This window comes from Myiozetetes cayanensis, unplaced genomic scaffold (genome assembly GCF_022539395.1).
Source record: "Myiozetetes cayanensis isolate MyiCay16 unplaced genomic scaffold, myiCay2020 scf3, whole genome shotgun sequence".
In the NCBI taxonomy this organism is placed as follows: domain Eukaryota; kingdom Metazoa; phylum Chordata; class Aves; order Passeriformes; family Tyrannidae; genus Myiozetetes; species Myiozetetes cayanensis.
The window spans coordinates 13,241,465-13,251,187 of NW_026087521.1; the positions used below are offsets into that span (position 1 = coordinate 13,241,465).

General features: G+C 39.4%; 1 long non-coding RNA gene across 1 annotated transcript; it reads right to left on the reverse strand.

Annotated features, from left to right (window-relative positions):
* Positions 1-7,337: 7,337 nt before the first annotated feature.
* LOC126645193 (uncharacterized) lies at positions 7,338-9,619 on the reverse strand. Its single transcript, XR_007630087.1, has 3 exons — positions 9,439-9,619; positions 8,160-8,242; positions 7,338-7,460 (listed from the first exon to the last, which is right to left on the reverse strand). It is a non-coding gene; the product is annotated as an uncharacterized LOC126645193 (long non-coding RNA).
* Positions 9,620-9,723: the final 104 nt, after the last annotated feature.

The window sequence follows — 9,723 nt, forward strand, 5'->3', positions numbered from 1 at the left end:
ATAGATTAAAAAGAAAAAAGTACATAAATATTTCAGATTCTTTCCCAGTTTCTCTTAGAGTATTATATAATTAATTTCCTGTTTCCTAAGAGTTACATATGGGAGGGGGCTTTCTAAGCTTGACCTCTGGATAAAGGAATAATTCCTGTTTGTTTATAGCAACAATTCACCCCATATATTTAAGTGCTTGGACTTTAAAACATCTCTGTTTTTACTACATTAATCTTTTAAGGAAGGTTTAATTTAATTAATGATGTCATGGTACTCTAACTCTCAACTTCTGTTTGCAATATCCAAAAGCTGCAAAAAAGCTATCTCAACATTTTCATGTCGTCGTCATGCTGCATTGATGTTTGTTTCCTAAGCAATAAAACAAAGACATCTATTAATGAAAAGCAGACACTCAGTTAACCACAGACACAGTTTTCTATTCAAGTAGGATTTAATTAAATTGGAAAGTCATCCTTTTGCAGGGCTAGAAGTATGGAATCTAAACAAAGATATATGTCAAAGTGCTCTCCCCTGCAGAAGTACTACAGCTCTCAACACAGTCATTTTAAAATGCCAAGAAACATTAACACCAGAACATTTGCAAATGTCAGAAATTTTTAGTTAAGTTCATAGAGTTTTAACTCTAAATAACTTATTCACATCATAACTCATTTAACCTCTTTCTTAAGTTCTTTTTTTTCTGAAGTGGAAAATTATTTATTTGCACTGAGTGCTGAGTGCAAGAAATCTCATACTCTAAACTAATTAAATTATCTACATGAAACATTCCTAAAGCTACTTTAATTGCTATTTTACCCCTGTTTTCATTTTAATAGGATTTCTATTAATATTTCTTAGCATATTTTCTAAGAAAACAAGATTCGTATGAAGGGTTGGTCCCTCCCCTCTCTGATATATTTTTAATTAATTGTCCAATTTCAAATGAAGCTGGCAGTAGGTTAGTCTTGCAGTTATGAAGTCTCAAAGTTACTATGAGGATAGTAGGGATAGACACTACTAATGTGTCCCTTGACAGCAAAGGAAGGAGAACTCAGGAGGCTGCTTCTCTGTTTGGCAGGAGTTGCAGCATCCTTATCAATGAGTCAGCCTGTTCTCCTACCATGGCCCAGGCAACAAGCTGGAAAAGAGCAAACGGAGGGCAAAGGTGGCATCCAGAATAATGTACAAATACTGGAATAACATGGTGGCAGAAAGGCATCTGAGATAGAGAAGGCAGCTGAGGGTATTGGAAGGAGGTACAGAAAGCAAAGAGAAAAAAGGTTTTTATGGCATCATGGGCAGAGGAGTAGGGAACACCAAACATAAATTTGTCAAAAAATGACCTACACTGGTTTTATTACTGAAGAAACACAGTAGTGGTTTCATAGGTCAGCACTTTCTTAGTAGTTTTTAATGGAACCTATCTGCAGATAAATAATTTTCAGCTAATTAACATATTGTGATTTTTAAGTAAGAGGGATTTTTAAATGGGCATTGAATTTTATGCTTCGATTATGATTGAAAGATGCAAGAAAAATTGCAAGGTTATGATTTTAAGATAATATGCTCTCATTTGCACTGAGTGCAGATCTAATTTATTCTCCTGTGGACTAGCTGAACTGCATTCTTCCCAATGTCCAAAGCCTGTTCACATTTTTACCACTGTGTCCAAATATATTTGAAGTCAGATAAATACAGATCTTTTGTGAGTATTCTTAGCTTGGAAAGTACACCTGTCTCTACGTCACTTATGTGAATCATCTAGTCTTAAAATGGTGGATCAGAATTTGGCATCTTGTTCTTTACAGCAAATCATGGATTTGTTAGTCTGACTTGCAACTTTGCTTAATGCACATCGTTTCAGTTGCAGCCATGCAGTGACTCAAGCTGCTTGTTGAGTGTGTTTATATGGCAAGCCTTGCTGAGCAAAACTGAGCATACCTTTATCAATACGCTGTTGTTGAGCAGGGGCGTATTCAAGCTACTTGCCCTTGTAATTTTTGAAGGTTTTGTAAAAGTTATGAAAAATCCTGAACCTAAATTCTTTGAACTCGGGTACAGCACTGTGAGCTGGTTACCTTGAACTACCTGGAGATGATTCAGATTTCCTCAATCTAGCTGGAGCAAAACCCTTCTAAATATCTGTCTGCCGTGTGTTGTAGGGCATTTTTTTCTCAGTATCAGATCAATGACAAATAATGTGTGCTACCAGAGGATGCAGCTGCTGTTCACACACTACGTAAATGCATTTTGTAGAAATATACACTTACTGTGGATTTTTTTTAAGAGATCTCTTCTGATTGTACTTAAGTATGTGATTGAACAGCTGTGTAGGGAGATGCTTCAAAATGCATTACGAAGCTTTGGTGATTTATTAGACTTTACGGTTGTCAGCAAGAGGGAAAGCATTGAAAATACAACATACTTATACAAGACTATCCACATTGTAATTGCCACTCTATCCTCAACCCTATTTCTATAACAGGAAAATTAACACCAAGAAAATGAGTGGAATTTGTAGACCAGTGATGACTAGCACTGGCACAAAAATTTTATGGACCCATGAAAGAACAGTCTGTCTACAGAGGAGTGTGTTGTCCACAGTAAAGTCTCTGTACAGAAACTGCCCACACAGGGCTGCTGTGTGATGTTGCACTGCAGCAGTGAGGCACAGTGTTTCCGTGAACGCTGTTCACCTATCTTGGCTTTCATGAGTTTAAAATGGGACTTTCATACTGCACTGGAGAGAGTTTTTCACACTTTCTCAGTTTGTAAAGGGCATTTCCAGACCCTATTGTAGGGAGGTGTTTAGAGCCAAATAGCTGCTGATTAATGCCTTCTGTTTTGTGCCTGGAGAATTTTATGGATTACAGTGAATAAAAGGCTAATTTGACTCCTAACATATATTGATATAAATGTGATCACTTTTCTGCACTACCTAACTTGAGTTAATGGAGTGTTGCTTCAATGTATTGTGTTTCTGGCATGTTCTGACTGTATCATAATGTCTTTGTGTGGCCTGAACTTCCTATTCATTACAAGTGGGTGAACAGCAGTAAGCACTTCAACAAGCAGATATTTCTTAAGCTGTCAAACTCAAAGCCTGAGTAACCTAAAGAGGGTTGCAGTCAGACCTGCCAACTGTAAACAACAAACACTGTTCTAAAATGCAGAATGGTTTACAAATAAAACTGGAAAGTTAGGTTGACCTGCAACTCAGCTGTAGTTTATGAAAATATTAATACACAAAAGAACGAAGGCAGCACCAGTGCCTGGTACCAACTACTTGCTTTTCTGCTCTTTTCTCTTCCTGCTTCTTTCATGCACAGAGCAACACACTACAGGCATATAAAAGGAAAGGGCTGCAGGGTTCCCTGGATTGTGTGAGTCAACTCTCTTCATGTTTGACTGCTAACTCCCGTGCATAGAAATTAGAGGGAGACTTGAATAGATCTTAATGTCTTACTAAGAAGCTGAAGCAGCAGCAGAGCAAGAAGTAGGTGTTCATTACTCCATGCTGAGGCCCAATATGTACAGCTACTGTCCATGTGAGTTTGGTCCTTCCCTTTAGCTTCTGTTTGTAAGGAATTACTCTGAAATTCTTGGGTCTGTACACACTTATACCCAAATTTGAAAAGATAATGTCATTTTCTCAGCTAACTTAGTTAATTTTTTTTTTTCCCGGAATTTCCATTCTTGCAAACTGCTTTGTCTGTTCCAGCAATAGTTCAGAATTCTCTGCTGAACTTTGGACATAATGTGATGTGCCACACATTTCCATTTTGTCTTCTGTAGCAACACATACTGAGGATAAACAGGAAAATGCCCAGGCTTTCCAACCTGGAGCCTCAGACTGCAATGTCAACCTGGTCATTTTTTTGTGTGCATGTGGTAGAAACAGAGCACCCCTGCACTTTCTGTTTCTACAGAATAGGGCCATCAATCACAACTGTATCATGTTAGGATTTTTACCCTGACCCACACCCACAGGCAGCAGGCAAATATTGATCAACAACAGAAAAGATTCACAATATTTTAAGATGTTAATTTAGATATTAAAGAAAGGTTTTTACTCGAGGAAAAATCAGTATGACTGTCAGTGAAACAGTTATCAGGGAATAGAAAATAAGGAGCTGAGTTTATTAGTCAAGGCTGTCTGTCTTTCATAGCAATTGATCAAAAACATGCATGTGTTGGAAGCCCTAGAAAGATGAAAAGGTGTCTTTTCAGTCTTGGAAGAGGAGACTGTCCTTTGAAGGACACAATGGTGCTTTTCAGAAGAGCAGTGACTGTGCAACGTGTCTGTCAATGGAAGGCTCTGTTCAGAGCAAACCTTGCTCTGCTGCTTCCTGATTGACTAAAACTATTGTTGCATAAAATATCCATAAATATCACTTCTTTGATATGAGTAAAAATCAGGGGGAAAACCAGATTAATTGCTTAAGAAACCACACCTTGTGGGTTTTTCCAAACAAAAATACTCTGTGATTCTGTGACTTTTGGAATGGTGTCTGTTGAGCCAGACTCCTTCCTTATGGCAAGTTGAGAGGAGGAAAGAAAACTATCTGGACATCAGCATTGAGGGCTTGCTTGTCTGACTTAGCTCAGCTCAGACTGTGACTGGCCCGTGGGACTTCAGCCAAAAACACTTCACCTCTCATTCTCTCCCCTCTCATTTTTTCTATTCCACTCCAACATGCAGTTTCCACAGAAACAGAGTAGCACAAATAGCACAGGTTTTGGGTGCCTTTCTGGAGAAGTAATTTTTTTTTTAACAAAAGTCTGCATATAACATCTCGTTTTGGGGAAAAGCTTTATTAGATTCAGAGGCTATCTGGATACTAAAAATTATATTTAGAATTCTCTCTCAACATTTTAAACCTTGTGTAGTAACTCCATGGATCATCTGACAATCTGGCAGCAGAAATACAGACCTAATATTCTATTCTATCACTTTGTTTGGCGTTTTTTCAGAATACTTCCCCCCCTAATTTTTAGCAGCAACATTGGCAAGTGTCTGACAGAAGAAACAGAACCAGGCAAACCACTGTATCAGCCCACTATATGGCTTTCACTGTGCCCCACAGCCAAGCATAGACTTAGAATCCTCCCTAACACTGCACTTATTTCACAGTGATAAGGTAATTTCATACACTGAAAAATACAGTCAAGGTGGTTGCTCTCAGAACATACTCCATGTTCCCAGCTGACCACCAAACAGGTACTGGAGAGGATTCAGGATTCTGCTCCTCATCCTCACCTGCACAGGAGAAACTTACCTATGTGCTCCCAGTACTGATGCCCTGCCCCAGTGACTGCTCAGCTAAACTGCTGTGAAATGACACACTGTGATGGAATACATTCCTATTACCTATTTCCTATTTGAAATTATGAATGTTTCCTGTACTGCTTCCAGACAGTAGCCTGAAGTAAGTTTTTGTCAAGTAGCCAGGAGAACCCTGAGATTACTTTTGCCAATGCTAATCAGTTTGAACAACTCCCTATCTGAATGAAGGGTCAGTAGTATCTCCAGGCAGCAGGAAAGAGATGGGTGATAGAAAGGTGGAGGATTATCTGTATTCTGGATTTTATTGTCTGTGAACTACATGCAGAATTAGGCATGCAAAGAAGGCATACTACAATGTGGCTATACCCTAGATGTTAACCAAACTCAGGTACCAGGATCTTCTCTATGGATGATGGGGAATGAGATTTTAAAGTCATTCACAGCTATGAGTAAAAAATACCCCAGGTATTGCCATAATCCATTTCAGTTTCATGTCTGTGATCCTTTCACATGAATGCTGAGATTTCTGAAGTGTTTTCAGTGGCCAGATCCAGTTGTACTGAGGACAACAGGCATTTTACCAGGAGCTTAATAGGGGACAAAATTTCATGCCAATAACAGTGATCAAATGCAGCCAAAATAATTCTTGGAAAACCCAGTGTGAGAGAGGGCACAGGCAAGATGAGGAGGCATATGAAGAGCACACACTTCCACCCCACAGGCCAGCATTCAAGCAGCATGAGCCATCAGGATAGCTCATCTTCTCCCTTCACCTTTGCAGCCTTCCTCTTTTCCTCCCAAATGTGAGGCAGCAGCTTTACTGCAGGAGAAGGTCCCACTCAGCATCACTTGCCATCCTGGCTCTCTTTGTGGCCCTGAAAGCAGTGGGAGCAACCAGCTCACACTCCAGGCTCTGTCCTGTCCCAGCTGTTCTCCTCCTCCCATGCACAAATACACAGAAAGGTCTTTTACCCCTTGGAGGTTAAAGGCTTTATGAGATAATTGTGAATGGGGGCAGAAATATATCATTATATCCCCAGCTCAGATTCCTATTTCATGCAACACTTGCTCTTTACTGTCTTTGCAAAAATTGAACACTGCCACTCAGATACTTGATCTGTGGGTGATAACATCCTGTTTTGTCTACACTGCTTCAAAGCTTTACAACATCCCTGAATCAAATGTTTAACACCGAAACAAAGGTAAAAAAAGTGAGTATGTTTCAATTGCCTCCCAATCCTATGGTTAAGGTTTTACTTAATCTTCTATAGTCACATAAATTCTCGATTTAAAACTGCCCTATAGAGCACAGAACCTGATGATTTGTTTCCAACTGCCTTGGTATCATTAATTTTTTCCAGAGACAGACTTGGTCAAAAAAACCCGTCTCCCTAAAATTCTCCTTGTCTGTCTAGATAAGATGCTTTCCACCTTTCTTCTGTTGTCAACTAATTAACCAAGAGACTTAGAGATGAATTTGAAAAATAAGCAGCATATAATTTGAAAAAAGGGGAAGAATCAACTTAAAGGTGATGACCTATTGAAGTGCTATAAGGTTTGATAATTTATGTTCTCTGAAAACCTTTTTTTGTCGTTATTTTGGAAATCTGTATGATTTGGTTTGCTACTGTTTTCAACGTTCTTCAAAGAACCTTCTCACTGAAATTACCTTGGGCATTAAATTATGTATTTTCAAAAAAACTCCGTTTCATAATATTGTATTTTTAAATTTTGCATGGTAATGAATTATCACCTCCACTTTTTGCTTCATGCAAGGCTTCAAAACAAGCACTAGAAATGCAAACAACCTACATATGAAAAATACATTAGGCTTTTAATAGTTCTTTCATTTTAATTCTCTGTGGTGCTATTAGTGACAGGTAAAAATCAGACTAGTTAAGTGCAGCTGAGGGAAAGGGGTGTAAAATTATAATTTATCTGCCTGATTGTCTGTGCCCCTGGGAGGCATAAAACTGAAGAAGAGTGAGTGCAGTTATTGCTGCTCTATTTTATTAGGTTCTTTCTACAGACTGGGAACAGGTCAACTTTGTACCTTTGGGTTTTCAATGAGCATCTTTGGAGGAGACTGACTCAACATGCTTCTCACTTGTGTTCGCTTCCTTGCCAGATTTATGCTTCCATCTGCCAAGATGTGCTATCCTGATTTTCCCTTCTGGGGAGCCTGAGAGCAGGAACACAGTATAAACTTATTACAGACCATAACTATGGTCAGTCATATTTCCCCCCCCCCCGCGCAAACAAAGTTCCTTTAGGTTATATTAAAGAAAGTTTCTAGGGGAACATACTGATACCTTTTAATTCAGATTGAAAAAATTTTTAAATTATACCACGAAATGGGTATTTTAGACCATTCATAATAGATTTTTTTAAATTTTTTTTTTTTGTTAAACCAACCATAGGGAAAAAAAATCAAGCTAAAATTGCAGTCATATAATTATTTATATTATTATATAATTATTTTCTTATTACATTTTACAGTATAGTTCCATACGTAAGCACTTGACTAATGAAAAGAGAAAGTGGTGATGCCCTTTGCCAGCTCACACTTGGAAACCATGTACAGATAGATAGACTGTAACAGAAGGTGACTGAGCAAACCATATTTTAAGTACTGATGGTCTCTACTTGCCAGAATGGCTCAGTTTTGTCTCAGAAACCAAACCAGAGATTCCCTCCTTCCAGCCCCTGAACCATAGGAAGGATAGTCTCAAGGACTTTGTCTGTAGATTCTCAGATGTAGGCAAACAGTTCTTTAATATGTCAGAGAATGCTTGCTGGTATTGAGAAAGGAGTAATAAACTTTGCTGAAAATATTAGAAAATTCAGGAAATGCAGAGGAATGACTATATTAGCTATTTACCTTGTGGTAGCACCTGCAGGTCCTTCAAAATGCTGGTTCTTCAGTGTATGAGGTACTTCATACCACTCCAAATTCTATCTGAGCTGATGGTAATGGATGATAGATGAACATAGTCAACAGGGAGAACTAACAGAAGGGTAATTATCATACCAAGCACAGCTGTAACGTACAAGCTACTTAATTACTGACAAGGGTTTTGTAGACAGGGAGGTACTGAATGTAGGAATTTGGAGGAGGAAAAATAAGGAAAAACAAGATAGAAGAAGCAAAAAGTTACATGACAAAAAAAGTTGGACTGATGCATGGTTCAAGTCCTGCTGAAGGTGTCCCCCAGCCAGACATTTTCAGTGAGATGTCTTTGCCTGGGACAAGTGAAGGAATTACTTTTAAACTTACCAGAGCCATAGCAATTGGCCATACGACAGCAATGACACATAGCTCTTTCTGTGCTGCCCCTACCACCCAGGTGGCCTGCAAGTTGGGCAACAGTAGTCCTAGCTCTGGCTTCTCTAGTGATGCCACAGTCTCCCGCAGTGCCATAATCTGCCATGTTATCACTAACGTCCATTGCTGTTTCCAGGCTACCGTTGACCTGTTCACAGGAGCACACTAAACCCATTCTTGATACCCATACTGGTATCTAGTGGATTATTTAAATTCCAAGTGTGAAGGGTGGACAGAGTGTAAAGTAAAGCTCTGTGATAAAGACAAAGCTTTGATCCTATAGTGCTTTATAAAGTAAATCTCTATGGATCCAACTCTGCTCAGAACTAAGGAGAGCCACAAGTCTTTGCTCCTTCCTTTTTTCCTTGATGGGGGTCTTTTATAAGCTACTCATAGAGCAATGCATGTGTACCTGGGATTTTTTAAATCCAATCCAAAGCACTCCATTGTGTTACTTTCTTATTCTACTCCAAGGGGGAAGACAAGGAATGAGAAAATAAGTTACCCATATACGCATAGCAGTTGTAAGTCTCATCACGTAAGAAGAGTGTGAATACAACTAAAGAACGAGAAGTATGAGACACTAAATACTGGTGTTAATAGCCTGGCAAAGAGGAAGTCTGAGGCAGGCTGGGATTAGAAGATGACACAAAGGGTCTTAAAAATAAGGACGAATCTACGTGTTGAAGTTAATGAAAATACATTCTTTGCACCACTGCTTAAAATAGAAAGGAGGGTAGAAAATGTCATTCTGACTGTGTCAGAAAAGACTCATAGCACGGATCTGGCCTAGTTTTGTTTAGCTTTAAAATGGTAGAGTCATTTGCATAGCTACCGTGTAGGTTTTGAAATGGTACTCGAACATGCCCTTGTCCTGGGACTAATGCTCAATCAGCGCAGTGTGTTTCGGACGCCAGGGGAGCTCAGGAAAGCCACCATCTCGCGTGCACGACTCCCCGGTTTGCCTACAGCCGCATTTTGGAAATTAAACTTCTTTTTTTCCGCAGAGTGGCAGTTCTCCTGTAAATTCCCGCCTGCTTCCCCCAGACGTTCCGCAGGAAGCCGGGGACGGAGGAGCGGCAAAAGCAGCCCCTCGCCAGGTACCACCTCCTCCCCCCGG